Below are 19437 nucleotides of genomic sequence, written 5' to 3' on the forward strand. Positions count from 1 at the left end.
ATTTATGGAAAAATGCACATTATATATTTAATAGTAAATACAGAGTTCTTATAAAGCAATAAGAATAAACCCAATACCCTAACATAGAAAAGGTATATTAAATAGGGGAGAGCCCACAGTTGGAACAGTGAAATCTCCATGGCTTATTACAGCAAAAACACTTTCTCACTCTCATCACAACATAGTAAGTGCTCCTCATTGGTGGGAGACTTTTCTCCCTGTGAAGATTCAGGGCCCAAACTTTTTCCACTTGTGTTTCCATCACTTTCAACATGTGGCCTCCAAGATGATTGCATTCCACTGCACAAACCAACGGAAGCATTGAAAACTTTAGAGGGTTTGTGTATTGAATGCTGTATGGCCCAGGCCTGGAAGAGGCACATGTCACATCCACTCACATTCTGTTGGCTAGAACTGGATCACACTCATAAGGGAATATTTAAGTGCAAGGGAAACAGGAAATGTTGTAAACCTATGTGTCTGGGAAGAAGAGAAAATTGTTGATGAACATCTAGTCTCTGCCACAGCCAAATTGTATGGCTTATAGGAGCCAAATGTTTTATTGGCTCCAATAAGCCAATATATATATAAATCAATATATATTGATTTATATAAACATATAAAACTAGATTTGTCTCAATTTCAGCTATGACCCTGGCAACAATTGTGAGATGGGCGAGCATCTTGCAGGATTTGCAAAAAAAGGTGTTCACACAACAGTCTTGCAACTCAATCTCTCATCTACCTCAAGTGTATAAAAAGAATCTGAAGTTTTTTTACAGATGGGGCAGGGATTTATATAGTGAGAGGTATTGGTGTTGTAGGAGGCACATACCTCTGCCTCCTCCTTTTTAGCATAGGTAAGAGATTTCAGTGGGAACTTGGAGAATTTAATATATGTCCCTGGAGTGTGTCTGACTCATGCTTGAGAAGCGTAAAAAGGGAGAAGCTGAGGTCAGTAGCTGGCATAAGCAGACTAGGGGATGCAGTTTGGGAAGTAACTTCAATCCTTCCATGGGTAACATGTTTAGTTGTTTTATTTTGTAATATTTGAGAGTCACATGATGGGGAGAATTAGTGAGCAGTTCCCTGAGATTCTTCCCAAGAGGGGCCACCTGGGGGAACATGGGAACCTCAGCAAAGCAAGCTGGAAATGTACTACCAGACCTTAGAGGCTCAGAAAGGAGATTTAAATGGCCAGCCAGGAGAAATGCATCCACTTGCATTGAGGGAATTATAAATGAGACACTCCCAACAACAGGGTGGGGTTCTCTGAAGAACCCATAGAAATGCTCTATGAGAGAAAGAATGAGCTTAAATACTTGCCAGGACTAGATAGCACCAAAGCCAACTCATGACTGCATCTATCAAGTGAGAATTCTCCTGTGTCCTTTCCTCTTCGCCCTCCCCAAGCTCCAGCTATGGAGGCTCAGAAACCAAATGGGCAAGTCAGAGGAGAAGTCCAAGGGCTGGGCGAGGAAAGAAGAAAGAAACCCCCTTCCCCACTGCAGGCAGCAGGCCTAGTCTGGCCAAACTGAAGGGCAGGGAAGGTGCGGGGACTTTGCCTTTAAATAAAGATTGAAGTTTATATTATTACTTGAGGCTGGACATTCATTAGTGAACCAAACTGCTTTGTGACCCAAAGTGACTGAAGGACTTCTCATGATCTGAAGTGACCTGATTTTCATCTGAGCAGAGGGTGAGTTTTAATGTACACTGTGAGACTACATGGGACTCGAACGCAATAATTTCAACTACATAGATGATGACATGCTAACAAGCAGTATCTCAGGATCTTGGGATTGTGGGCAAATGAGTTTCCTTTTTGTTTGTGTAGGTATCCATGTCTTTAAAGTTCTCATAGCACATGTTCTATTTACCATATAATCAAGATGATTGTTCATATACTGCATGTATGCAGTAATTTATACATGATGTGAAATGCAGAAAATTGTACATAATTTCCAGATATTTTGCCACCTTCTCACTTGCAAGGTGACTACTAAATATCTAACTTTAAAATCATTGAGTGCAAAAGCCATCATTATTTGATTTATGAACATTAAACTGAACATTAAATTCATTTTAATGGCCATATAGGTACCAGTCTGTGTCTTAAAAGTGTCACATTTATAGAAACTGAGTGATCATTTCACAGTGCATCCATCTCATCTACCCTTTGCCCTCCAAACATCTGTCTGCTATTTCTGTATTTCCTCCTTCTGAGTCATTATTAAGTTATATGTCTTAAAAGAGGAAATATTTGGTGTCCACCTCAAACCCTACATTTTTCATGAAGCCTTCATCATAAATCTTTTCCCCCTCCTGAATCCCATAGTGAGTGAATCTGGACCCATGACTGAGAATCTGAGTTTGTACTGCCTAAGTCTGAATGTTAGGCTTGTTCCTTTAACTAGATGATAACCTTCTCCAAGCTAGAGAATTCTTGTGGTCCTTCTAAATGCCTTGAGCCCCTAACCACCCAGTCCTGGGCACTTATTAGGTAAGAAGACAAACTGTTAGATCAAACAGATTTAAGTAAAATACATGATTTTTTTTCATTCCTGTTTTTCTTGTGTGATAACCTCTCGGATCTTGAGCCACCCAGGAAGGCTTTACTAGCCACAGCTCAAAGCTGTTTTTGTTTTTTTTTCTGGTTGGTACCCTCTTGCCTTCGGGTTTCTCCCCTGCCAACAATTTTATCTGGAGAGCTTTCTGATCCATATGCCAGGGGAGGCTCAGGAAAAGGAAGAAGAATAAAAATAAATATCAGCAAACATCACAAACAACATACACCTGTTGATATGGTTGGGAATTTGGGGAGGATCAGTGGACTATTAGCTCATGCTAACCCTATCCCCCAAATAACCAAGTATTTCAGGCATAATTATCTGTTACCACTTCTTCTTCTACTACTACTGCCCTTAGCTACCTTTTATTGAGAGACTTCTCTTCATATTTTACTAGACACTTTATAGACATTATCTCAATGAATTCTTGCAACATTAACAAAATACAGAATTATTTACCATCATTTTCACACAAGGAAACAGACGTGTTAAATGACTTATCTAGTGTCATTCAGCTGCTAAATAGCAGGATGGGATGTCAGTTCAGGTTTGTTGGCTTCTAATACCTCTACTCTTCCCACTATTCCATGATGTTTCTTAAAAATCAGTTTCTTAAAAGGTCTCTTAAGAAGTTTTTAAACAGTAGTTTTAAAAATAGTTAAATATACACTTATTATATGACTCACCAATTCCACTCCTATTTACTACCCATTAGAAACGAAAGCATTTGTACACACAAAGACATAAATACAAATGTTAAAAGCAGCTTATTTCTAATATCCCAAAACCAGGAAACAACCCAAATGTCAATGATTAGATGAAAACAGGCATACCTCAGAGATGTTGCAAGTTCAGTGTCAAACAGTAATAAAGCAAATGTTACAGTAAAGTGAATCTAATCCTTCTGCTGGTGGAGGATCTTGCCTTCAATCGGTAATAAAAGGCAACACTGTTGAAGTGCAATGGAGTGAGGTATGCCTATAGACAGATGAATTGATCAACAAAGAGATTAGACTAAGATAGATAAATAAAATGTGGTATATTCATATAAAAACTAGAGGCCTGGTGCACGAAATTCGTGCATGGGTAGGGTCCCTAAGCCTGGCCAGCAATCAGGGCTGATCAGGGCCTTCCTTCATTTCACGCCAGCCTATGATGGTCAGTGCATGTCATAGCAAGCCATTGAACTCCCAGTTTCCCGGTTGAACTCCCAAGGGGACACTGCATGTTAGCCTTTTATATATATAGGTATTACTTGGCAATAAAAAAGTAGGCACTACTGATACATGCAACAACATGGGTGAACCTCAAAAACATTATCCTGAATGAAAAAAGTCAGATACAAAAGACTATGCATTTATCAGCTTATTTATATGACATTTCAAGAAAAGGCAAAACTGTGGGCACAAAATCTGATCAGTGATTGGTTAGGGTTGGGATATAAGTGGGGATGAACTACAAATGGAGGAGGAAATTTTTGAGAGTTATGTTTGCAAAGCTGTTTAATTTACTAAAAATCATCAAATGGTACATTTAAAAAGGGAGAATTGAATGGTACTTTGACTTCAATAAAGCTGTTAAAAATGAATATAGCCATTTTAATTATATAGATGACAAAGGCCCATTTCATTATTCCCAAACTAGTCAATCCCCATTTGTCCTCTGGTTTAGGCAAACAATGATAGATTATGTCTGTCTATGCTAGATCTCATATCAATGGAATCATATACAGTCATGTTTTGCATAATATTTTAGTCAACAACAGACTGTGTATATGACAGTGGTCCCATAGATTATATTGGAGCTGAAAAAAACTCCTATCACCTAGTGAAATTGCAGCCTTTATAACATCATAGCACAGACATTACCCACATATTTGTGGTGATGTTGGCGTAAACAAACCTATTGCGCTGCCAGTCATATAAAAGTACAGCACATGCAATTATATACAGTACACAATACTTGAAAATATAATAAACAACTGGTTTATATATTTGCTATACTATATTTTTATTATTTAGAGTGCATTCTTTCTACCTATAAAAGAAAGTTTGTTGTAAAACAGTGTACCATGTTACGCTGGCAACAGCTTCTTACATCTCATGGTTACTGCATCTTTCGATTGCATCATTTTCTCTTGTGTATGCAATAATCTCATGTTGTCTTGTTCATCATGGTCCCTAAGCCTAAAAAATCCATTGCTGGTGTTACCAGTGAGAGGTCACATCCAATGATTAACCTGGAAATGAAATTAAGAGTAACTGAAGACTATGAAGGTGGAAAATCAGTGATGGTTATTGCTTGCTAGTCAGCCATGTCCCATTCCACCACAGCTATGATCTTGAAGAACAAGAACAAGTGATGGAAGCTGTTAAAAGACCTGCTTCATTGAAGGCAACAAGACTAACAAAAATTCAACAAAGGCCTATATCAGACAAAAAGAAACTTCTAATGGCCTAGATTAAAGATCAGACACTGAAGCGTATCCCTCCCAGCCCCATGATGATCATGAACAAAGCAAAATGTTTGCTTGCAATGTTGAAAGAAAAGGATGGACCTGAATATGATGTTGAATTTACTGCTAGCTCTGGGTGATTTAAGCGATTCAAGATCATTCATTACATAATATGAAAGTGAGTGGTGAGTCTGCAAGTGCTAATGTGAAGGCAGCTGAAGCATTTTTGGAAACTCTAGATAAGCTGATTATGGAGGAAAATTACTTGATAGAGCAAATATTCAATATGATGAAACCTCCCTTTTCTGGAAACAGATGCCTGAAAGGATTTTCATCCCTAATGAGGTCATGTCAATGCTAGGTTTCAAGGTCTTTAAGGACAGAATAAGTCTAGCTTGGGGGCAATATTGCAAACTAGAAATGGAACCCTTTTGTGATCTGGCTCCATGAGAACCCCAGGGCCTGAAAGCATATCAATAAGCACACACTGTCAATGTACCACAGGAGTAATAAGAATTCGTGGAGTAACCAACTCCTCTTCCAAGGTGCCCTCCTGAATTGCCATGCCAGTGAAATGAAGAAGTACTGCTCAGAGAATATCATACTTTTCAAGATTTTGCATATTGTTGATAATGCTTGCCAGCATCCTCCTTTTATTGTGATCTTCATATCAAAGTGGTATTTCTCCCTCCAAACACCACCGCTTTGTTTGAATCAAAGAGTCACAGCAGTTTTTTAGGCCTATTACCTGAGGAGGACCTTTGCCCAGGATATTGCTGCAACTGAGAAAGACAATGATGCAATTCAGGAATGACTAGAGCATCTATGACTGCATTAGGACCATTGCTTGGGCTTGGCGGGATACCACCAAGGAGTATATATATGGCATCTGGAAGAAGATGCTCAAGAGGTTCATTATCTATGACTTCTAAGGATTTTCCAAGGATAAGGAGGTTGCAAAAAGGATGTGGATGAGATGCAAACTACTTTAACCTTGGTGTGGATGAGGATGACATTGAGGAGCTCCTAGAGGTGGTTCGTGAGGAATTGACTAATGAGGAGTTGTTGGAACTGGGACAGGAACCCATAGCTATAAAAAGGCAAGAGAAAAGGAAACTACAGGAGAAGAAAAAGGAAATTCACAGCAAAGGGTTTAGCAGAAGCCAAACATGCTCCTTAAAAAAGCTTGAAAACATGAACCCCCAACAGTGAAAATTGTTCATTAATAAAGTGAATGTTTATGGTGCATCGTCTGCTTACAAGCAAATCTATGATGAAAAAGGAAATAAACCAAGCAAACCACCATGGATATGTTTCTGAAAAGAGAGACACCTTCCCAAGAAGAGCCTGAGGCAGGTCCTTCAGGAGGTGTTCCATAAGAAGGCATTGCTATCCCGGGAGGTGATAGCTCCATGCATGTTACTGCCCCTGAAGACCTTCCTGTGGGACAAGACTGGAGGTGGAAGACAGTCATATTGATAATCCTAACTTTGGTTAGGCCTAATGTGTGTGCTTATGTCTTAGTTTTTAACAAAAAAGTTTAAAAACTAAAACAAAACAAAACAAACAAATACAAAAAAACACCCGGATTTTAAAAAATAGAGAAAAGCTTATAGATAGACTAAAAATACACAAAGAAAGAAAATATTTTTGTATAGCTGTACAATGCATTTGTGTTTTAAGCTAAATATTATTACAATAATGGAAAAGTTAAAAAAATTTAGAAGTTTATAAAGTAAAAGTGTTATAGTAAGCTAAGATTAATTATTGAAAACAAATATTTTATATAAATTTAGTGTAGTCTAAGTGCACAGTGTTTATAAAGTCTGCAGTAGTGTCCAGTAATGTCCTAGGTCTTCACATACACTCACCACTCACTCACTGCCGCACCAAGAGCAACTTCCAGTCATTCTAGCACCAGTCCCAGCAGTAGGAGCCGTGGCCACTACCACATTTCTTCCCACACCTACTGCCAAGGTCAGCCCTGAAAGAGTTCCCTTCGTTTTAAGATTTGGTGATGGACACAAGGAAGCCACAGAAACTGTCTTTATCTACAAAAATAGTAAACAATGAGCAATGTCACATTTCTGGAGGGATTATGGAGATCAGTGAGACCATCAGGGCCTTGAAAGCTATAGGCGGGGATTCCTTCCACATCTCCATTCAATAATGCAGAAGGCATATATATCTTAGAAAATAACTGGGGGTCATCACAAATGTGTGTGCTTGTGTCTTAGTTTTTAACCTACCCCGATGGATAAGGTGACCTGTCCTGTGCACATATTTCCTCAGCCATCTCCATTCTTGCTTCATTGGCGCACACACAAAGTAGCCATGATGACATGGAGGAAAGTTATGTGTGAGCTCAGTAACATGGACTTCCATTCATGAAGTCCAACCTGGCTTCTAACCCGACAGAGTGCTCAATCTGCCAGCAACCTGCTGAAACCTGATATGGCATCATTCTCTCGGGGTACCATCCAGCTACCTGGTGGCAGCGTTTTACATTGGACACTTCCTCTATGGAAGGAGCGCTGTATTCTCACTGGAACAGACACTTACTTACTCTGAATATAGATTTGCCTTTCCTACCTGCAATATTTCTGCCCAAACCACCATCCATTCACTTGCAAATGCCTCACTTGCCATAATAGTATTCTATACAGACTAGCTTCTGATCAAGGAATATATCCTTTAGCAAATGCAGGATAGCACGGGACTATGCTCATGGTATCACCATCTTCCCCAATTCCTCCTAAAGTGGGTTGGCCTGGTAGAATGGTGGCATGGCTTTTAGGGCTTAGATATAGTGACAGCTGGATAGCAAAATTGTGCAGGGCTGGGACAATGTCCTTCAGGAGACAGAATGCACTCTAAGTCAGCAACCAATTTATAGTGCTGTTTATCCCATAGGCAGAATTCACAGAACTGTGATCAGGGGTGGAAAAGCAGAGACTGCTCTCACCAGTGATCCACTGAAAACATTTTTGCATTCCATCCCCACAATCATGGGATCTGCTCCATCTGCTCCTTTCATACTTAAGAAGGAGGGATGCTTCCTTGTGGGACACAGCAATGGTTCTCTGACAGTGGAAGCTGAAATTGCCAGTTGGCCATGTTGGGATCCTTAAGTCAATGAATTAAGAGGCAAAAAAAAGGAGGTACTCTACTGACTGGAGTGACTGAGCCAAACAACCAGGGGGAAATTGGAGGAAAGAAAGAATATATCTGGAATGCAAGAAATTCCATAGAGTCTCTTAATACCCCCCTGTCCTATAAGTAAACTAAATGGAAAACCAAAATAACCAAATATAAAAAAGATTGCTTATGGTCAAGGCCCTTCAGGTACAAAAGTTTAGGTCACCCTGCCAGGCAAGGAACCACAACCCGCCAACACACTTGCTGAGTGCAATATTGAATGAGTAGTGGGAGAAATAGCTACAAAGAGATCTACAACCACCTGACAAGACACAGAATGAAGACTGCAATATTTTTGAGTATTTCTCCTTTATGTTGATATGAAATAATTTGTGTTTATATATAAAGGCCAAAGGCAGAGGCTCTGGCTGTCTAGAGTTTGAATCCCATCTCTGCCACTTAATTGTTCTATGACCTGGACTAGGTTTAAATTTTTTTCTAGGTTTGTCTCTGAAAAATATAAATAATTATGTTCCCTCCCTCAGGGAGTTCTGTGACCTTTAAATAAGTTAGTAACTTTAGAGATGCAGAATAGTGCCTGGGCCAGAGGAAGCATTCAAGGGTGGCTGACACTATCAGGGGAGGCCATGAGAAAGCAGATATCTACAGAGCTGAATGTCTCTTGTTCAGGGAAAACTTTGCCGTCATTGTCCCAAATGCCTACATGTAAAGGGACTAATTCCCAGGTTTTCACTTTTTTCTGCTTATTTGGCACTTTTTGAGGGACTTTCCCCAGCAAATTCCAGTAAGGTTTACCTTCTTACTACAGCATCCTCTAGCATTTTCGTGAGGACACTCTGAGAATAGCTTATGCTTGCCAAAGGGACTTAGGGGAGGGTTAAAAATGCTAAAATTTGACCAAATCTCCAAATGAGAAATACAGCTTTAGGGGAAATCAGAGACATCTCCCTCTTTTGCTTTCACTCTCAAAATGCATTATGATGAATACTGCCCCAGGGCTGGTGTATGCAAACTTCCACTGTGCTTTTGGGAATGATTATAATTGAATCCCCTATAATGATGGACCAAAAAAAAAAAAAAAAAAAAGACCCAGACAGACAAGGCTCAGAGGCTGCAGATTGGCCCACTTTGGCCTGTAGCCCACAGCACCTACAATTATTCTGCAGTAATTTTTATTTATCTATTTAGTGCTCCCACTAGGTAGGGAGAGAGAGAGAAAGAGAAAGCACAAGAGAGGGAGAATCTAGTCATAATTCAGCCCTCATGGTTAGGCAGCAAGCTCGAAATTGAAAAAGTTATTCAAATGGATAATGAAATGGAGCTGTCCTCCTCCATGGGAAAAAGGCATAAATTGTGGGACTTTGCAAATGGCTTACATGTTGTTTGTGATGAGATTATTTAAGAGTCAGCTCAGTGATGCTACACAAGGGCATTATCCCAGGGTGAATAAACCTCAGCATCAAAAGGGAGAATGAAATCTCTGCATTTGATCTGGAAATGGTTAATAACAGCAACTGAGTGGAACCAGGACCCCTTCTGTGTTACTCAGATTTTCATTGGTGAGACTGGAAAGAAATTGTCCCTTAAAGCTGTGGCCCTGGATGAAATATGTCACACTGTCAAGCAATCAGCATATGTTCCTGGGTCATGTGGGTTGAGAGGAGAGGTTGACAATAGGATGAACCTGTCAAAACAGCATGAGGCCAATCCCAGTGGCTGGTGGAGCAGTGGCCACAACCACATCTCTCTCCCAACCCATTATGAAGGTCAGCTTGAAATAGTTCTCTTTAGATGTTAAGAGTTGGTGATAGATACATAGTGATCACTTCGACTACATGTCTTACCTGCAATCCCAACAAAACTCAATGTGACATTTGTAGATACAGAGCACTTTCATATACAATAGCCCAGCAGAGTAGGTAATACATTTAATCACCGTTTTATAAACCTGAAATAACTAAAGGTCAATGAAGCCAAGTGATTTGCTGAAGGTCACATGTTTAGTTAGGTTGTAGAGCAGAGGTGTGAACCTGAGGGTCAATAAGTTATCAACAGATTTAAACCCATGTCTCATTTCATAATTGGAATATCAATACTCAGCTTTTAAAATTTGACACTTCATAACCTAGAGTAGTACTGTGCAATACTGTACAACAGAACTTTCTGTGATGATGGAAATAGTCTATAAGCTAGGCTGTCCAATATGGTGGCCATTAGCCACATGGGGCCATTGAGCACTTACGAAGTGGCTAGTATGAATAAAGAATATTGTCTTTTATTTAATTTTAGTGAATTTAAATTTAAAAATCCCATGTGGCTAATAGCTACCATATTGGGCCACAGAAATCTATTCATTCAATAGTCAGGAGGCTAGCCTTATTCCAAGTAAACACAGTGGTTTAGGGCATGTAGTTCAAAGTGAGTTATTTCACACGATATCCAGTTGGATAAGGCATGGATGAGAAAAGAGTGGGAAGCTTTGAAGAAATTCAACAAAATGTCTTAGAATCTGAGAAAATTGAGGTCTATGTAATTGATATATATTAATGTTATTGTATTCATATGTAACTGGAAAAAAAAGAACACTATTGGAAAAGAGACTGAAAAGGAAATGTCATCACTTGTTCAGTGTTGCCCTAGCAGTGTCTTCCTCACATGGAACTCTGGAGAACTTGCGAAGCTTGGCATCCAGAGGCTCCGTGCTGCTTGCAGACAGAGGAGGTCTACCAGGAAAGGATCCTCACCAGGAAAGTCACTGCAATGGCTGCAGAGGAACGTACGGGACAGAAACTTGAGGCCAAATGGCAGGTCTGAGAAAAATATACGGTAGGCACTCAGCCCCAGGATTTGGATTTTAAGTGGAATAGTTGAGAGAAAAGAGTCAAGGGTTTGTCTCTCTGAAGCAACTAAAGAGAATATAGGGTAATAATTCTTATATATGAGAATTAGGAAGGAAAGTTCCAAATTCTACCAGATGTTTGTTGTCGGGATGTAGGGGAAAGACAAGGACGCATGGTTGGCCTTTGTTCCAGGGAAGAGTCCTGAAGACTGGGCTGCAGCTGTTGAAGGATAACCCTCGGGCTGGAAGTAGCAAAGTCAAGAGTTCTGGGATGCTTTTGCCTGTGAGAAGAATCCCCAGGAAATGAGCTTTACAGTGTAAGGACATCAATTATTTCACACAATGAGAGGTTCAACAGTAGGGTGGATTCAGGGTTGGTTATTTTTATTTCATTTAATTCTCATGACAATTTCATGAGGGCAGTTCATTGGATAGCCACGAAGAAGGTGAAACTTTGGGAGGTGAAATTACCTGACCAAAATCACACAGCTGGTAAGTGGCACAACCAGGGATAGACCCCTAAAGCCTCAGGTACAGAAAGTAGCTAAATATTTTATTCTGATGAGGTTTCACTTATGAAAAGGATCTTTAGTATTCTATGACAGCATTAGGACAAGGTTATTGTTATAATTTCCATTTTATGAAGGTCAGAATTCACAGTGCTGAGAGACCATGAGGGTAGTGTCCAAATCACACAGCAGGGGAAACTAGAGATGAACTCTGTGGCTCAAAAGGCAGAGTTTTCTAACAGAACAACCAGCTGTTATTTTATGGTTCCCTCTCCTGACAAAAGAATAAACAAATACAATCAAACAACACACCCCATGGTGCCCACTGAATCTCCTGGCACCCACTGCCCAATGGCTGTTCTCTCTGATGCCAGTCTCATTGCTTTTCCCACAAGAGTGCCATTCTGTGAAAATGAAGTGGCTTAGAGGAGCACATCATAGATACAAAGCAAAGTGAAGAAGCAGACCCAGCATCTGCAGCTATGGGGGCGACCACCTCAGGAGAAATTGACCCCCAGGGCATTCAAGGACAAAAGGGAGTCCTGGCTAAATCTAGGGAGGTGGCATCTCAAATGCCGAGCCATCTGACCTTCCCTCTCTATTTAAAGTCTCTCACTGGATCATGCATCAAAAAGTAGCCCATAAACCAACAAAAAACAACGAAGCCATAAGCCTGCATGAAGGACTTCAAACATATGCAGTCTGTATGTAAGCTGGTGAAAAGGTATTATTTTTGGTTGTAGAGAACTTCCACAACTAGAAGGTCTAAAACACATTTAATAGCTAGATCTAAGCTTAGCTTAGCCTATGTGAAGAGCTAACATCATTTTTCAGGAGATAATGATCCATTTATTATCTTATATATTGCCAATCTCACTTAACACTGAGAAACTGATCAGCATACAGCCTAAAATGTCTAAGACTTTGGAATGGAAATAACTGCAAAATATGAATTAAGTTGATAAAAATAATTTCAAACATGATTAGAGTCCCTCTGTTGTATATCCTGCACAGCAGGTGGGAAATCCTTGAGAAGAATTAGGGAAAGGGTTAGGGAAAGCAGATTAATGGAGAAACGATTAAATGTGTTTTAAAAGCAGTACAAAACATATTTTAAATGACAATCCTTCCATGGGAAGTGTTAAAAGGTACTTGGGCACATGTAAAAATCAAGCACTTGGTTTAAATGTAGACCATGTGGTAATAAATGGAAATGTGTCCTTGGGGTACAAATACACACATGGAAGACATTGGGAAGTGTCAAGTATAAGTGGTTCTCTTTCTTTTGTCTTTTCATGTAATTGCATATGTGATATAGAAAAGCATTCTTATTGTAAAAGATTCAAAGGGTGTGAAAGTATATAAAATGAAATGTAAAGACCCCCCAGGATGCCACAACCTCCTCACTGGCCCTCCTCCCCATGTACATTTTCCCTGCTGAGTTAACTACTGCTTCTGACCCTCTTCCTATTCATCTTCCTACATATAGTCACACATGGACATATATATTTGGTTTTGTTTCTTACAAAAATATAGATGGCAATGTAAATATTATTTTGTTACTTTCTTTTTTCCACATATAAATATACAGGTATAGTGGAGCTAATTTCATGTCAGTAGATGTATATCTACTTGACTTTCCAATGGCAAGTATAGTGTCTCATAGAATGGATATTCCATAATTTATTTAGCAGGTGTCTTACTGATGATATTTGGTGTGTTTGCAATGCTTTATTAACAAAAGTTCCAGAAAAGGCTTGTTTGCCTATTTTCTAGGAGCTATCAGAGAAAGGATCATTTCTGGTAGACTCACTTAACACTCACTCATGAATACTATAGGTTGCAAGGCAGTCTCTCTGAGCCAGTAACATCAATTCTGCCCCTATTGACAGGTCAGGTAGCCACTGCCACAGCCCCTCTTCTTGGCTTATGAGCTTTGTTTTTTATTTATGTATTTAAAAGAATAGTTTATTGATTTTTAGAGAGAGGAAGGGAGAAGAGAGAAACACTGATGTGAGAGAGCATCGATTGGCTGCCTCCTGCATGAGCCCTACTGGACATGTGTCCTGATCGGGAATTGAACAGGCAACCTTTCAGTACACAAGATGATGCCCAATCAATTGAGCCACACCAGCCGGGGCACTAAAGGGCATTTTAAAAAATGGGACTTAGGAGGGTGATCTATCAGATTTCTGCATCTCACAAGTGTAAAACCAAGCTAATTACTCAACTTCTCTAAGCCTTGGTTTTCTTTTATGAAAGATGAGGATGATAATCCAAACCAACAGAGCTTGTGGGAAGATCAAATGTGGCAAAATGGTATATAATATAACACAATGGTCAAGAACATGGACTGAGGAGTCATGTTGTAGAGAACTTCCACAACTAGAAGGTCTAAAACACATTTAATAGCTATGTATAAGCTTAGCTTAGCCTAAGAGAAGAGCTAACATTTTTCAGGAGATAATGATCCATTTATTATCTTATCTGTTGCCAATGTCACTTAACACTGAGAAACTTGGGATTGGATGGCTGCTTCACCAATGACGTACAGAAGGCCCTTGAGAAAGTCTTTTAACCTCTCTGAAGTTCAATTTCTTTATACATAAGATGAAGAAAAATTTAACTTTAAATGTGAGTTTGAGAACTAAATAAGATAGTGTTCAACCTGGCATGTGGGAAATACCCAGTAACTTTCTTACAACCAAATGTCAATTCCCTTCCTGTGTTCTTTTCCATGTTGATTGCAAAGCTCCAAGTGAAGAACATAGTATTACTTCACTAAGAAAATGTGTTGACATGGTTACTAATGCTTATTTCTTTGTAGTTTTGTAGTCAATTTAACACACATTGTTTTTTCATCCTCATAAAAACCCCCATGGTAGCTATAAAATCTCATGATTCTTCTCCAGGGTTTACCACTGTAGAGAGACAATTCCCTCTGGGTCTCTCATGTTTCTGCACATCTTGTGAACAGAGGCACTCATGGCCTTTTTGTGAACTATTTTATTAACAGTGTTTCTATACTAAGTGTCAGCCTCTGGAACAGAGCATATTTGCTTATTGTCCAGTAAAATAAAGATTATGTCCCCTTCCAGGGCAAAAAGAAGGTTTGCATCAGCCCATTGTAAAGAATTTGTGTTTCCTAAGGTTGAAAGTTCCCAACTGTGGTGAGAACCTACTGTGTGCATGGCATCCATCTGGGCCACTCTGTGAGCCCCATGGGATTTTGGGGCAAGGAAAACTGATGCCAACATGAAGCTCATACTGCTGGTGAGTAAGAAAGTACTTTGTCTCTGACCCAGAAGTCTCATCCATAAAACTGTAGCTGACTAACCTATTAGGTTCCAAGTAGGATAAAATCTTAGACCCATCTTAATTTTTCACAGCCATATAATACATGGAACTGCCATTTATCCACTAGAAAGCAAGGACCTTCTTGACCTTCATATCCTCCATCTTCATATAATCCAACACCAAGTCTTGTCAACGTAAATATAGGAGTTTTGAAAATGCTATTCTAATTTGCCCAGAATGTTTTTCTCTTACTTCTTCTTTCTGTTCACTCATACTAGTTCTTCAAACCCTATTCAAGCTCCACTTCCTCAGGGAAAGTTAAATTTTCTTGATTCTATAACTATGTAAAATCCATCTATTATATGCCCATAGTTGATATTTCACTTTTATTTTAAATCATTTATTATTTTATATTTATTTAAATTATTTAAAAATGCTTTAATTGGCTTCCTCTCACCCCGGACTATGAACTCTGTGGAGAGAAGGATCATGCCGATTTTTCACTCAATATAGTATACTTATTATTTAGCACAATGTTCAATGAATATGGATTTAATGCTGAATAAATAGATAGGGTAGAATATGTTATCTCAGGTGTTTTTTTTTTACATATACCATATGGATCCCACCCATATGCAGAATAAAAAAATGAACAACAACAACAACAAAACAAAAAAAAAGAACACAGAAAAAAACAGAAACAAACTCATAGATATAGAGAGCAAACTGATGGTTGCCAGATTGTAGGGGGGCTAGGGACTGGGTGAAAAAGGTGAAGGGACCAAGAAGTACAGATTGATAGTCACAAAATAGTCATGGGGATGCAAAGTAGAGCATAGGGCACATAGTTAACAATATTGTAACAACTATGATGGTATCAGGTAGGCACTAGACCCATTGGAGTCATCACCTCATAAGTTATATAAATATCCAACCATGCTGTACTGCTGTATACTTGAAACCAACATAATATTAAATATTAATATTTAGTCCTGGCCCGGTGGCTCAATTGGTTAGACCATCGTCCCATATACCGAAAAGGCTGTGGCTTCATTTCCCAGTCAGGACACATACCTGGGTTGCAGGCTTGATCCCCGGTCAGGGCACATATGGCATATGGGAGGCAACTGATTCATTCTCTCTCTCTCTCTCTCTCTCTCTCTCTCTCTCTCTCTCTCTCTCTCTCTCTCCTTTTCTCTCTCCCTAAAATCAATAAAAATACATCCTCAGTATCCTCAGTTGAGGATTAAAATTGTTTTAAATTAAAAATTAAATTAAATTTTAGAAGAGTCAATTGGTGAATATGGTTTTAGAGGTGGCTCTATTGTAAGTGGAGAGCAGATGCACATAGGGAAAACAGCAATAATCATTTCATCCCTGTGTGAAATACCCTAAAATTATTCAAGGCAGGGAGGAATGATAAACCAGTTTTTGGCTTAAACCATTTAGAAATAAAGAAACCTAAAATCACACAATATGTTAATTTAGAGTAGTTTCATCTCTCCATTTGGGAAATCCCCAGTAATGTTAGTTTAGCTGCTTTTGTCTAGCTATCTGTTGCTCAGTAGTGAAGAAATATATTGAATCCCCAGGGTGATATAAAAGTATTACAAGCTAAGTAAGATTTTAAAAATATGATATGTAGTACAATTACATCTTTAGATTTTTTTATTGATGTGTAATAGTCCAAATCAACACAATAGCATTCTATAACACATATCCTTAAATTGCCTACTTAACTCTTAGAGAAGAAAAGGAAGGAAAGACATTTTCCATGGATAGCTCAGTTTTAGAGATAAGAAAAATGAGGTTCAGACACAATAAGTGAGTTTTTCATGGTCACACAGCCACTAAGTGCAGTACCAGGTCTGACATTCAGGTTTAGTAAAAGTGCAAGTTTCTTTCCATTGAGGTTGTTTCTGTGAATCCAAGACAGACTAGAAAGGTCTGCATAAGGGAACAGTCTGTAAGGGAAGAGTCTGAACTGTAGTTTATTCTAGGAAGAGCATTAGGTCCATGAATACACTGAATAAAGTGGAAAAATAAAAGCTGAGAAGAAAGGACCTAGAACCAGATGGTATATCCAAGTGGAAGGGGAGGGAAAGGACTTACATGGGAGGTGGGCAGCAGACTTGGTAGCAAAAGGGTTGGATAGAATAGGGATTGAAAAGTGGGTCTAGATGAGGTTATGAGATTCAGGATCTGACCCTCAAAACCTGGCGGTCTTTGGGCACTTGTTTGTAGAAGACAGGCATCTTCTTAGGGAAATGAACTTGACGTCATAAAGGTAACAATAATTGTCATTTAGTGGTGAGTGTCAAGCATTGTGCTAGATGCTTTACATTATTTTAGTTGGTCCTCTAGTCCACTGAGGAAGATGCTAACATTAGAACCCTGGCTTGTCCTTTTCCTTTCTATTTGTTTACAATATTCTAATGATTAACCTTTTGCACTCGGATGTCGAGTGTGACTCGACACGGTTAGCATTGGTAGCAGCTCATATGTCGAATTGTATTGAATGTATCAATAATTTGAAATATAAAAAATCCAAATAAGTTTGTATGAAAAGAAACTCCAGTTTTTTATTCTACTGCTGCGCTTTGTAAAATCTGGGGTATTTAAAAAATTAAATCCCGAGTAGAATAAAGGAATCGAGAAAAAAGCAAGCGAGTGCAAAGGGTTAAGTTTGTGAAATTTTTCTAATTTCTTGTGTTTTTCCTCACTTCTACTTCTCTTTTGTATACTGGTCCCTACCTGATCCTCATTTTCATAGCCAGGTGCTCAGGGACTTATGATATCCACCTGCTTATTCCCAACCTCATTCTATTAAGCTTATTGCCACCAAGGTTTAAATGACTAGTTTATTCTTACCTTTCCCAAGAACTACTGACATTATAATAGAGTACTCTTGGAGAAATAGTTAAGGTATTCTTTATCCCAGTAAATGAATCTCTAATAAAATTTCAGGCAGAGATATAAGATCTTTTTGAAGGCTATAGGATTTACTAGGCATTTAAAATTACATCCATACCCAGGTCTCTACGAATTCAACCTATTGGAAGATTTATCCCTTCTTGGTCATCTAGTTTTCTTCCCCTACCCTCTCCAACTTTTGTGTTAGAATTCTATGACTACAAATGGTCCATGGGCAAATATGAACAATTTTCTTCATATATGCACAACAGTTACCTATACTGTCAATGGCATCTCCCTCCACCCATGGGATCCTTCAGAAGTGAGAAAGCTCAACTGTCCCTAGTGGTGAGTGGGGACAGTTATTTGGTTACCACCTTCTGCTGTGGAATGATTGTAATTGGGAGAAGAATGGTTGGATGAGACTCTCTTTTTAAATGTGTATTATACACATAGATGCATGTTTTGTGGTTTTTCAACTCTATATATTATTAGCAAAAATATTACTAGGTATCACCCTGGCTGGTGTGGTTCAGTGGTTAGTGAGTTGGCCCACGCATCTAAGGTTCTTGGGTTCAATTCCCGGTCAAGGGCATGTACCTGGGTTGCAGGTTCAATCCCTGATCCCGGACAGGGCGTATGCGGAAGGCAACCAATTAATGTGTGTCTCTCATATCAATGTTTCTCTCTCTCTTTCCATTGTCTCTCTTCCCCTCCCTCCCTCCTTTCAACTCTCTCTGTAAAGCAATGGAAAAAATATCCTTGGGTAAGGATTAACAACAACAACAAAACATTACTATGTATCTAGTATAAGTGTATCAGTTAATAACTGCTATGTAATAAACCACCTCAATACTCCATGGTTTAAAACATTTATTTTATAAATGTATAAGTAACATTTATCATTATAGCTAACTAGAGGCCCAGTGCAGAACATTCGTGCACTGCAGGGGGTGTCCCTCAGCCTGGCCTGCACCCTCTCACAGTTCGGGACCCCTCAGGGGATGTCCAACTGCCAGCTTGGGTGGGGAGCTGGCCTAAGCTGGAAGTTGGACATCCCCCGAGAGATCCTTAGCACTGTCTTGGAGGTGGGAGAGGCTCTCACCACTGCCACTGCACTCACCAGCCGTGAACCTGGCTTCTGACTGAGCAGCACTCCCCCTGTAGGAGTGCACTGACCACCAGGGTGCAGCTCCTGCATTGAGCAGCTGCCCTTTGGTTGTCAGTGCACATCATAGCAACTGGTCATTTTGCCATTCGGTCGATTTGCATGTTAGCCTTTTATTATATAAGATGCTTCTCAGGGTTCACTAATGTAGTCTGGACTTATCTGAGTGGTTCTGTTCACCCTGGTTGGATTTACTCATGTGTCTGTAGGTTAGCTGTGGCAGGGCCCTCTGTTCTAGGCTGGGGCAGCTTAGTTAGGGAAGTGCTACTCCATATGTCTCTTAGCCTCCTCCTGAGACTATAACTGGCCCAGAATGCTCTCACAGTAATGGCAGAGGAGCAAGGGCAGAGTAGAAACACACAAGGCCTCTTGAAGGCTACGTGAGGAACTGCCACATGTCACAATTTGCCTCATTTTATTGGCCAAGCCTGTACATGTCCAAACCTAAGTCAAGAGGCAAGGGAGCATGTACTGCTCACAGGAGGAGAACACTGTAAAGATACATAGCACACAGTGTAAATACAAGA

Source organism: Cnephaeus nilssonii (genome assembly GCF_951640355.1).
Source record: "Cnephaeus nilssonii genome assembly, chromosome: 4".
NCBI lineage: Eukaryota > Metazoa > Chordata > Mammalia > Chiroptera > Vespertilionidae > Cnephaeus > Cnephaeus nilssonii.